This window comes from Salvelinus fontinalis, chromosome 2 (assembly GCF_029448725.1).
Source record: "Salvelinus fontinalis isolate EN_2023a chromosome 2, ASM2944872v1, whole genome shotgun sequence".
NCBI classification, from domain to species: Eukaryota; Metazoa; Chordata; class Actinopteri; order Salmoniformes; family Salmonidae; genus Salvelinus; species Salvelinus fontinalis.
The window spans coordinates 89,644,554-89,655,714 of NC_074666.1; the positions used below are offsets into that span (position 1 = coordinate 89,644,554).

Sequence of the window (11,161 nt, forward strand, 5' to 3'; positions counted from 1 at the left end):
CTCATTTTAACATAGTGTTCTGTTCTGTTACTGTTCTATCTTGCCGGTGCAGCGTATATCCCGCTAGCTGAATATCCATGTCGTCATTCAGCCACGATTCCGTGAAACATAGGATATTACAGTTTTGGATGTCCCGTTGATAGGATATTCGTGATCGTACCTCGTCTAATTTATTGTCCAATGATTGCAATGATTGCATGTTGGTGAGTAATATTGACGGTAACGGCAGCTTTCCCACTCGCCTTCTGCGGGTCCTCTCGAGGCACCCCGCTCTGTGTCCTCTGTACCTGTGTCTCTTCCTCTTGCAAATAACTGGGATGTTGGCCTTGTTGGGTGTTTGGAGAATGTCCTGTGCGTCCTGCTTGTTGAAGAAAAAATATTTGTCTAATCCGAGGTGAGTGATCGCTGTTCTGATATCCAGAAGCTCTTTTTTGCCATAAGATATGGTTGCAGAAACATTATGTACAAAATAAGTTAGAAATAACGTGAAAAAAACACATAATAGCACAATTGGTAGGGCTCCCGTAAAACTGACGCCATTTCTTCCGGCGCACATCATTGTTTCTTAATGGATGTAAATGTTCACGTGAGGTAGTGCTGGAATAGTGGAGGCAGCCCCTGTTTTCTGTGTGACTTGCGGTAAAACTAAACCAATAGTTATTTAGTAGTTCGAAAATGTCTGAAAAATTAACTGGCTTGACCATGCTGTAGGTCATGTAAATGTTTGTTACATGCAAAATGTTTTGTTTACTTCACAGGACAGACGTTGCTCTCCGGTTTTATGATTGGACAAAAGGTGTGGTTGAATTTATTCTGCCACTGTCTTCATGTCTTGTCTGTGTCAAGGCAAATTAACTTACAGGTTATAGAGCAAACAACGCAATTATCACAACACAGGTTGTAATTTTGTGTTTTTCCCGGTGTTTTTACCAACACACCGCTACTGCAAGGTGTAGGCTTGGCCTCATTATTTCTCCATGGTTCTGACTTTACCTGCGCGTTGCCTTGTATCAAACTGTGTGCTTTAGGCTAGTAGGCTACTTTGCTGAATGACAAAATATACCACGTGTTTATTACCGTCATTATTTATTTTGTCCAGCTGTTCAAATGGAACGAATGGATATGGAAAATCAAAGATGATAACTAGACATGTTATACACCACAGTAGGCATACTGTTAATAAAAGTAAACCAAACTTACCCGATCCATCGTGTAAACTATTCTTTCTTCAGCGTTTCTTAAACAACAAAAAAGTGACAGTAAATCTGTAGCTAGCCTACACTCCAGTTACTTTCTTTGTTACAGCGTTCGGATAAAGAACAGCTATACCAGAGCAATCAAACATTTTTAAATATCAAAACTCGATTTAAATTGTGACAAATAAATGTCGGATGTGGGTTAATCTTACTTCGGATCGATCCTGGATTAGATTTTACCTGATCTATTAGAGTCAATAAAACGTTAACCCTATCCACCAATAGTGCTGTTGTCTGTTATCGTCTACCTCCACACGAGAGTCTGTTGGAACAACGTCCTCTTCGATCGTCCAGATAGTTTGAATTGTCTCAGGCACAGCAAAAGTAGCCTATAAAATACTAGACTGATTACAGCAGCGCTATCTGTGGAGCGAACCAGTAAAACCCGATGTCTGTTCAATCCGACGTCTGTTGCGGTCATAAACAATTGACAGCGAAGCAGCCTGGTGGAAGTTAGGGCATTCATACTTCCTGCGCTACACGGAGGAGAGTTGTTGCGAAGGAAGGGTCTTCTTCTTTGGTATTATTGCGGTTCGCTAAAAATGGTTATAGGTGCATGCCGCTACCTACTGATTTGTCTGTTTATCAGCCTACTATTCTGTAGTATTAATTCATTACACTTCGTGAAAAAAATGCCCAACCAACTAACCCTACACCTATTAAAACCTCATTATTCCACTACTTTGGCCCTCTGATTCTACACCAGGCCAGCAGACTGGGAGGACAGGTTATTATCGTTCAAAACACCTTGTAACTCTGCAGTAAAATATTGTACACGCAAGTTCTCTGCAGCTGCCACCACATCTATCCACTGTGATTTACATTCTATTCCTGCGGTACAGTTGACAATCATGGCCATGAACGCCCAAAAAATTAATCTTACTGAAGCATTTCCTGTCACTCTCTAGTGACCTCGGCCTAATCACAGGGATCCTCTCAGGATCCCTCACCCTGGAGCCATCTTCCTCTACTACTCTCTTCACTGCCTCAGCACACCTTCTGCACTACTGTTGTTACCTGATACCAATAACTTATTACATTAAGTGGAAAAGGTTATTACGACAACAATTCAACATTTTATCAGATAAACCAACAAGATATTACATTTCCCGGTTTTATTACATTATAAATCTAAAAGTTATTACATTAACCGTTGTTACAAGACACAGTATGCATAGTTCTTGCCTTGAATTCATGGAAATAATTATCCAATATATTATGGATTAGATTTAGGATCATTTTAATCAATACAGATATATAAAATACACAATTTAAGTGATAACTTCTTGTTTAGAAGATAATGGATTGATCAATTGAATACATGCATATACACCTATTGTTGAAACATTATTCTACATAATGACATTTAATACTAATAGTATCATGAGTATATGGAAGAATATACAACTATCAACATCCCTCCCACACACACACACACACACAGGTTCCCTATAACATTTCCTATGATAACATTTATCCATTTAGATCAATGTGTGATATTACATAGACACAGGGGAGACCTGATCCTAGATCAGAGCTGCACATTATGCTCCAGAGGTTACCATGGTGATCAGACTGAGGCAACTGTTTAAGAATGGGAGATGGATATGACTGTTCACTGGATGTTTTCTACTGATCCTTTATTTATGGATCTGGAACCGGTGCCAGATGGGAGATGAAATACAGCAAGTTTGTGCTTTCTGGTGTTTTCTCATTGGCCCTAAATAAACAAAGCTCTTCCCACATAGACACACATAAGGCTCCTTCTCCAGTGTGTGTTCACTGGTGTGAATAAAGGGTCCATAACTGACTGAAACAATTCCCACACTGATCACAGGAATAAGGCTTCTTTCTCTCCAGCGTGTGTTAGCTTGTGTGATTTCAGGGTCCCTGACTGATTAAAGCTCTTCCCACACTGATCACAGCTATAAGGTTTCTCTCCAGTGTGTGTTCGCCGGTGTCTAGTCAGGGTGGAACCTGAAGCAAAGCTCTTCCCACACTGATCACAGCTATAAGGCTTCTCTCCAGTGTGTGTTCGCTGGTGTATAGTCAGGGTGGAAGCTAGAGCAAAGGTCTTCCCACACTGATCACAGCTATAAGGCTTCTCTCTAGTGTGTGTTTGCTGGTGTGTAGTCAGGGAGGAAACTGCAACAAAGCTCATCCCACACTGATCACAGCTATGAGGCTTATCTCCTGTGTGTAGTCGCTGGTGTGTAGTCAGGGAGGAAACTGCAACAAAGCTCTTCCCACACTGATCACAGCTATAAGGCTTCTCTCCAGTGTGTGTTCGGTGGTGTGCAGTCAGGGTGGAAGCTAGAGCAAAGCTCATCCCACACTGATAACAGCTAAAAGGCTTCTCTCCAGTGTGTGTTCGGTGGTGTGCAGTCAGGGTGGAAGCTAGAGCAAAGCTCTTTCCACACTGATCACAGCTATAAGGCTTCTCTCCAGTGTGTGTTCGCTGGTGTGAATTCAGGTTATCTGATTGAGCAAAGCTCTTTCCACACTGACCACAGCTATAAGGCTTCTCTCCAGTGTGTATGCGCTGGTGTCTAGTTAGTTTTTCTGATCGAGCAAAGCTCTTCCCACACTGATCACAGCTATAAGGCTTCTCTCCTGTGTGTATTCGCTGGTGTATAGTTAGTTTTTCTGATACAGCAAAGCTCTTCCCACACTGATCACAGCTATAAGGCTTCTCTCCAGTGTGTGTTCGCTGGTGTACAGTCAAGGAGGAAACTACAGTAAAGCTCTTCCCACACTGATCACAGCTATAAGGCTTCTCTCCTGTGTGTACACGCTGGTGTATGGTTAGGTGTTCTGATAAAGCAAAGCTCTTCCCACACTGATCACAGCTATAAGGCTTCTCTCCTGTGTGTATTTGCTGGTGTGTAGTCAGGTGACCTGAATTATTGAAGCTCTTTCCACACTGATCACAGCTATAAGGCTTCTCGCCAGTGTGTGTTCGCTGGTGTGTAGTCAGGTTGCCTGACTGATTGAAGCTCTTTCCACACTGATCACAGCTATAAGGCTTCTCTCCAGTGTGTACACGCTGGTGTATGGTTAAGGCTCCTGCACTAACAAAGCTTTTCCCACAATCAAGACAGAGGTAAGGCTTCTCCCCTGTATGAATTCTTACATTAGATTTGAAGGTGTTAGATGCAGCAAAACTCTTCCCACACTGATCACAGTGAATAATGAAGCCACTCTGGCTTGTGAAACTCTTCCCACAGTCAGAGCAGCAGTAGTGATGTTTCTTCCCTGTACGTCCCTGCTGGTGTTTCTTGAGATGTTCTGATCTGGAGACATTCTTCTCTGTCTTGTCAGCAACAGGATGTTGTTGAGGCTCCCCAGATGATAAGCCCCTCCCACTGAGAGAACAACGGTGTGTGTCCCCTGTGAAACAAAGACATTGAATAACTAGGTTTTGGAAATACAGGTCCATAAATAGTGTTATTTTTGTAAAAATGATTTGTTATTTAGCAGACGCTCTTATCCAGAGCGACTTACAGGAGCAATCAGGGTTAAGTACCTTGCTCAAGAGCACAGACAGATGGTTTTACCTTGTTGGCTCAGAGATTCAAACCAGCAACGTTGCGAATACTGGCATTAACCACTAGGCTACCTGCCTCCCTCTTCAATAAATACACTCTATGGCCAGTTTATTAGGAACACGCTCCTCCGTTCACGAAACTGGATTGACAATTTACTGGCCACTGAGTGTATATTGTTTATCAAACAATTAACAGAAGTTACAGAAGCAGATTGTAGTCTCATCCACCCCCCCCATTGTTCTTACTTGATGAAATCAAAACTCCATCTCCCTCCTCGTGTCCTTCTCTCACAGTTCCACTCTGCCCTGGTGATTTCCTGCAGTCGACCAGGCGCACAGACACCCTCTTCAGACCCAGCAGTAAGGCGCTACCAGGAGAGTTGTGACCAGGGGACCCCGGCATGGTGGAGGGACTAGCTCTGTCCTGGTGACCACAGGAAGTAAAGTACATAGAATATCATTAGACCAAACATTTGATTACTTTAGCCATGCACTCTTAAAATATCTCCTTTTTCTTGAAGTGTGTAATCGTTCACTACTTTCCACAGATGTACAGTTTTTTTCTAATCACTTTGGCACATTTTTCAAATGGATGTGGTTTAAATCTTTTTCTTTAACTCTTAGTACAAATGCCAAAACTGATAACACTTGTATTGCCCCATTTTATGTTCAGAACCTTTGATTGAACATTCATTTGAGTTGAACACATCTTTCACCCCTGAGTTAGTCTTGGTTAACCCAGAACTAAAGTCTCACGTAATTGGTCAGCCGCCGTTCTGGGTACATTCATGTTAGGAGATATTAGGAGATGCTAGAACGAGGAGCAGCACCAGAATGTGGAGCTCCTCTCGATATGGGCCGAATGTCCCCTCCCCTTCCCGAAATGTGAAAGATGATAACACCTGTGAAATACCCAAACACCAGAACTACTGCTGCTAATTATCCCACTTGGAGCATGTTGAGAAAAATGTCAGTCTCATAGTTTCAGTATTCTTATACAGTACATACATAGAAGAAACATCAGATATAGGGGTATTGTAACATGTAGTAGAAACCTACAGTAAAAAGGTATTGGTGTAGCCTGGTGAGATTTCTGCCCCATGTAACATTGCTCAAGATCCACTTTTCTATGTGACGTATTACTGTAACAGCATCCTCATCTAAAATCATCAGCTTACAGCGTATCAACAACATCAAATCACATTTTATTTGTCACATACACATGGTTAGCAGATGTTAATGCGAGTGTAGCGAAATGCTTGTGCTTCTAGTTCCGACCACCATGCAGTAATATCTAACAAGTGTGGTAGTTATTGTTACATATAGGGACAGATATAATACTATATAGAGCAAAGACATATGTAAATTAGACCACAAGAGGAGAAGGCGACTCTTGAGTGCATTTGCCATTCTGGAAAGAACAGGAAACCAAAGATTAACAGACATAAGTGAATGGCCACAGGCTGGAAAGAACAGGAAACCAAAGATTAACATACATAAGTATATTACTCAAGGCCATAAGTGCTTAGGGTAAGATAGACATATATTATTCTTAGGACACAAAAGGATCCTGCCACCATTATAATTTAATCAAGAGCGGATATAGGCATTATTGGGCATGAACAAGCAGGAAGCCTGAACTGAAAGATAATGGTGGCAGATGACCTGAGGGAAGTAACTTCATTAACATGTGGGATGGACTCATATGCTGTGTGTGTATAAATACAGAGCCAGTGCTCTGGGAAAGTGTGTGTTCCGCGGACCATCTTTGCTTCTGATATACTTGTATTAAAAGCCTATATTGAATTCACAAGTTCTTGTAAGTGTTATATTTTGAAACGATTATCCACCACACAAGTAATCTAACAATTTCACAACAACTACCTTATACACACAAGTGTAAAGGAATGAATAAGAATATGTACATAAAAATATATGGATGAGCGATGACCGAACGGCATAGGCAAGATGCAGTAGATGGTACAGTGTACAGTATATACATATGAGATGAGTAATGTAGGGTATGTAAACATTATATAAAAAGTGGCATTGTTTAAAGTGGCTAGTGATACATTTATTACATCCATTTTTTTATTTTTAAAGTGACTAGAGATTTGAGTGGCAGCAGCCCTCACTACCCTCTGGAGAGCCTTACGGTTGTGGGCGGAGCAGTTGATACAGCCCGACAGGATGCTCTCGATTGTGCATCTGTAAAAGTTTGTGAGTGTTTTTGGTGACGCTGTTGCGCCTTCTTCACCACGCTGTCTGTGTGGGTGGACCATTTCAGTTAGTCTATGATGTGAATGCCGAGGAACTTAAAACGTTTCACCTTCTCCACTGCTGCCCCGTCGATGTGGATAGGGGGGTGCTCCCCTTGTTGTTTTCTGATCATCTCTTTTATTTTCCTGACACCACACTCCGAGGGCCCTCACCTCCTCTCTGTAGACTGTCTTGTCGTTGTTGGTAATCAAGCCTACCACTGTAGTGTCGTCTGCAAACCTGATGATTGAGTTGGAGGCGTGCATGGCCACACAGTCATGGGTGAACAGGGAATACAGGAGAGGGCTGAGAACGCACCCTTGTGGGGCCCCAGTGTTGAGGATCAGCGGGGTGGAGATGTTGTTCCCTACCCTCACCACCTGGGGGCGGCCCACCAGGAAGTCCAGGACCCAGTTGCACAGGGCGGGGTCGAGACCCAGGGTCTCGAGCTTAATGGAGGGTACTATGGTGTTAAATGCTGAGCTGTAGTCGATGAACAGCATTCTTACATAGGTTTTCCTCTTGTCCAGAGGGGTTAGGACAGTGTAGAGTGATTGCGATTGCGTCGTCTGTGGACCTATTGGGGCAGTAAGCAAATTGGAGTGGGTCTAAGGTGTCAGGTAGGGTGGACATGATATGATCCTTGACTAGTGTCTCAAAGCACTTCATGATGACGGAAGTGAGTGCAACGGGGCGATAGTCATTTAGCTCAGTTACCTTAGCTTTCTTGGGAACAGGAACAGTGGTGGCCCTCTTGAAGCATGTGGGAACAGCAGACTGGGATAAGCATTGATTGAATATGTCCATAAACACGCCAGCCAGCTGGTCTGCGCATGCTCTGAGGACGCGGCTAGGGATGCCGTCTGGGCCGGCAGCCTTGCGAGGGTTAACACGTTTAAATGTTTTACTCACGTTGGCTGCGGTGAAGGAGAGCCCGTAGGTTTTGGTAGCGGGCTGTGTCGGTGGTAATGTATTGTCCTCAAAGCCAGCAAAGAAGTTGTTTACCTTGTCTGCGAGCAAGACATCGTGTTCCGTGATAGGGCTGGTTTTCTTTTTGTAGTCCGTGATTGACTGTAGACCCTGCCACATACCTCTCGTGTCTGAGCTGTTGAATTGCGACTCTACTTTGTCTTTATACTGACGCTTAGCTTGTTTGATTGCCTTGCGGAGGGAATAGCTACACTGTTTGTATTCGGTCATGTTTCCGGTCGCCTTGCCCTTATTTAAAGCAGTGGTTCGCGCTTTCAGTTGTGCGCGAATGCTGCCATCAATCCACAGTTTCTGGTTGGGGAAGGTTTAATTAGTCGCTGTGGGGACCTGCTAATAAACTCGCTCACCGAATCAGCGTAATCATCAATGTTATTGTCCGACGCTATGCGGAACATATCCCAGTCCACGTGATCGAAGCAGTCTTGAAACGTGGAATCAGATTTGTCGGACCAGCGTTGAACAGACCTGAGCACGGGCGTTTCCTGTTTTATTTTCTGTCTATAGGCTGGGAGCAACAAAATGGAGTCGTGGTCAGATTTTTCATAAGGAGGGCGGGGGAGGGTTTTGTATGCGTCGCGGAAGTTAAGAGTAACAATGATCCAGGATTTTGCCAGCCTGGGTTGCGCATTCGATACGCTGGTCAGAATTAGGGAGCCTTGTTTTCAGATTAGCCTTGTTAAAATCCCCAGCTACAATAAATGCAGCCTCAAGATATGTGGTTTCCAGTTTACATAGAGTCCAATGAGGTTCTTTCAGGGCCGTCGATGTGTCTGCTTGGGGGGGGGGGGGGGGGGGGGGGAGATATACACGACTGTGATTATAATCAAAGAGAATTATCTTGGTAGATAATGCGGTCGGCATTTGATTGTAAGGAATTCTAGGTCAGGTGAACAAAAGGACACCCCCACCCTTCTTCTTACCAGAGAGAGACGTTTGTTTCAGTCAGCGCGATGTGTGAAGAAACCAGGTGGCTGTACCGACTCTGATAACGTATCCCGAGTCAGCCATGTTTCCGTGAAACAAAGAACGTTACAATCTCTGATGTCTCTCTGAAAGGCAACCCTTGCTCGGATTTCGTCTACCTTGTTGTCAAGAGACTGGACATTGGCGAGTAGTATACTCGGGAGCGGGGCGCCCGTCTACGGAGCCTGACTAGAAGACCGCTCCGTCTGCCCCTTCTGCGGCGCCGTTGTTTTGGGTCGCCGGCTGGGATCCGATCCATTGTCCTGGGTGGTGGACCAAACAGAGGATCCGCTTCGGGAAAGTCGTATTCCTGGTCGTAATGTTGGTAAGTTGACGTTGCTCTTATATCCAATAGTTCTTCCCGGCTGTATGTAATAAAACTTCAGATTTCCTGAGGTAACAATGTAAGAAATAATACATTAAAAAACAAAATACTGCATAGTTTCCTAAGAACGCGAAGCGAGGCAGCCATCTCTGTCGGCGCCGGAACATTCAGATAATGAATGGAATAAACTACAATTTACCAGCCAAGTATTTCAGCAGTACATTGTACACTACACTATCATTTGAAATGGTATCACAAAGTGACCCACTTTGCCCTACTGGCTAAAGAAGGATGATGTAGTATTTACAGCCATATCCATAAATTATTTGGTTTTACCTTAACCCTAAATTAAATGAATGTCAATTTATACCGTTTTCAAACTGTATGTAAACTCGACACTATACAATTTTGGTTTCGTAGTTCGGTTTTTAGCAATTTGATTAAAAGATAGTTAAATGAATTGTTAACAAATGACAGGAAAATATTTTCAAAAGTAATCAATATGTTTTATACCAGTCATTTCCTTTCAAATCAGTGAATGGAAGTGAAAAAGTGCACACTTTAGGAGGATGGAAAGACAATTAGGGATTCGGTAACATAGTATCTAGGTAGAAGTGGAGCTAGTGCAATCAATCTGAAATGGCTAGCTAGTTAGCGGTGGTGCGTGCTAATAGCGTTTCAATCGGTGACGTCACTCGCTCTGAGACCTTGATAGTGGTTCCCCTTGCTCTGCAAGAGCCGCGGCTTTTGTGGAGCGATGGGTAACGACGCTTCGTGGGAGGCAGTTGATGTGTGCAGAGGGTCCCTGGTTCGAGGCGAGGGACGGACAAAAGTTATACTGTTACACTAGCGTGAGGACCATGTGTGCCAGAAAACAAAATCAATACATGTAAGCCTACCAAAAAACATTATGTAACACTATAAAGAAATTGCTCCACCATTTCCTGGTTGCTACATTTTTTATAGTTCGCCTAATTTCAGTTTGTGACAAAACAAGCAAGTATAGTGTATAGAATCATTGCAGCATCTAAACTGCTTTTAAATATACACTGCTCAAAAAATAAAGGGAACACTAAAATAACACATCCTAGATCTGAATGAATTAAATATTCTTATTAAATACTTTTTTCTTTACATAGTTGAATGTGCTGACAACAAAATCACACAAAAATGATCAATGATAATCAAATTTATCAACCCATGGAGGTCTGGATTTTGAGTCACACTCAAAATTAAAGTGGAAAACCACACTACAGGCTGATCCAACTTTGATGTAATGTCCTTAAAACAAGTCAAAATGAGGCTCAGTAGTGTGTGTGGCCTCCACGTGCCTGTATGACCTCCCTACAACGCCTGGGCATGCTCCTGATGAGGTGGTGGATGGTCTCCTGAGGGATCTCCTCCCAGACCTGGACTAAAGCATCCGCCAACTCCTGGACAGTCTGTGTTGCAACGTGGCGTTGGTGGATGGAGCGAGACATGATGTCCCAGATGTGCTCAATTGGATTCAGGTCTGGGGAACTGGCGGGCCAGTCCATAGCATCAATGCCTTCCTCTTGCAGGAACTACTGACACACTCCAGCCACATGAGGTCTAGCATTGTCTTGCATTAGGAGGAACCCAGGGCCAACCGCACCAGCATATGGTCTCACAAGGGGTCTGAGGATCTCATCTCGGTACCTAATGGCAGTCAGGCTACCTCTGGCGAGCACATGGAGGGCTGTGCGGCCCCCCAAAGAAATGCCACCCCACACCATGACTGACCCACCTCCAAATCGGTCATGCTGGAGGATGTTGCAGGCAGCAGAACGTTCTCCACGG

At 43.6% G+C, this 11,161-nt stretch overlaps 1 pseudogene; it reads right to left on the reverse strand.

The window, feature by feature from the left end:
- Window positions 1-2,356: 2,356 nt before the first annotated feature.
- The window catches only part of LOC129831186 (zinc finger protein 883-like), a 145,443-nt pseudogene continuing 136,638 nt past the window's right edge, over window positions 2,357-11,161 (reverse strand).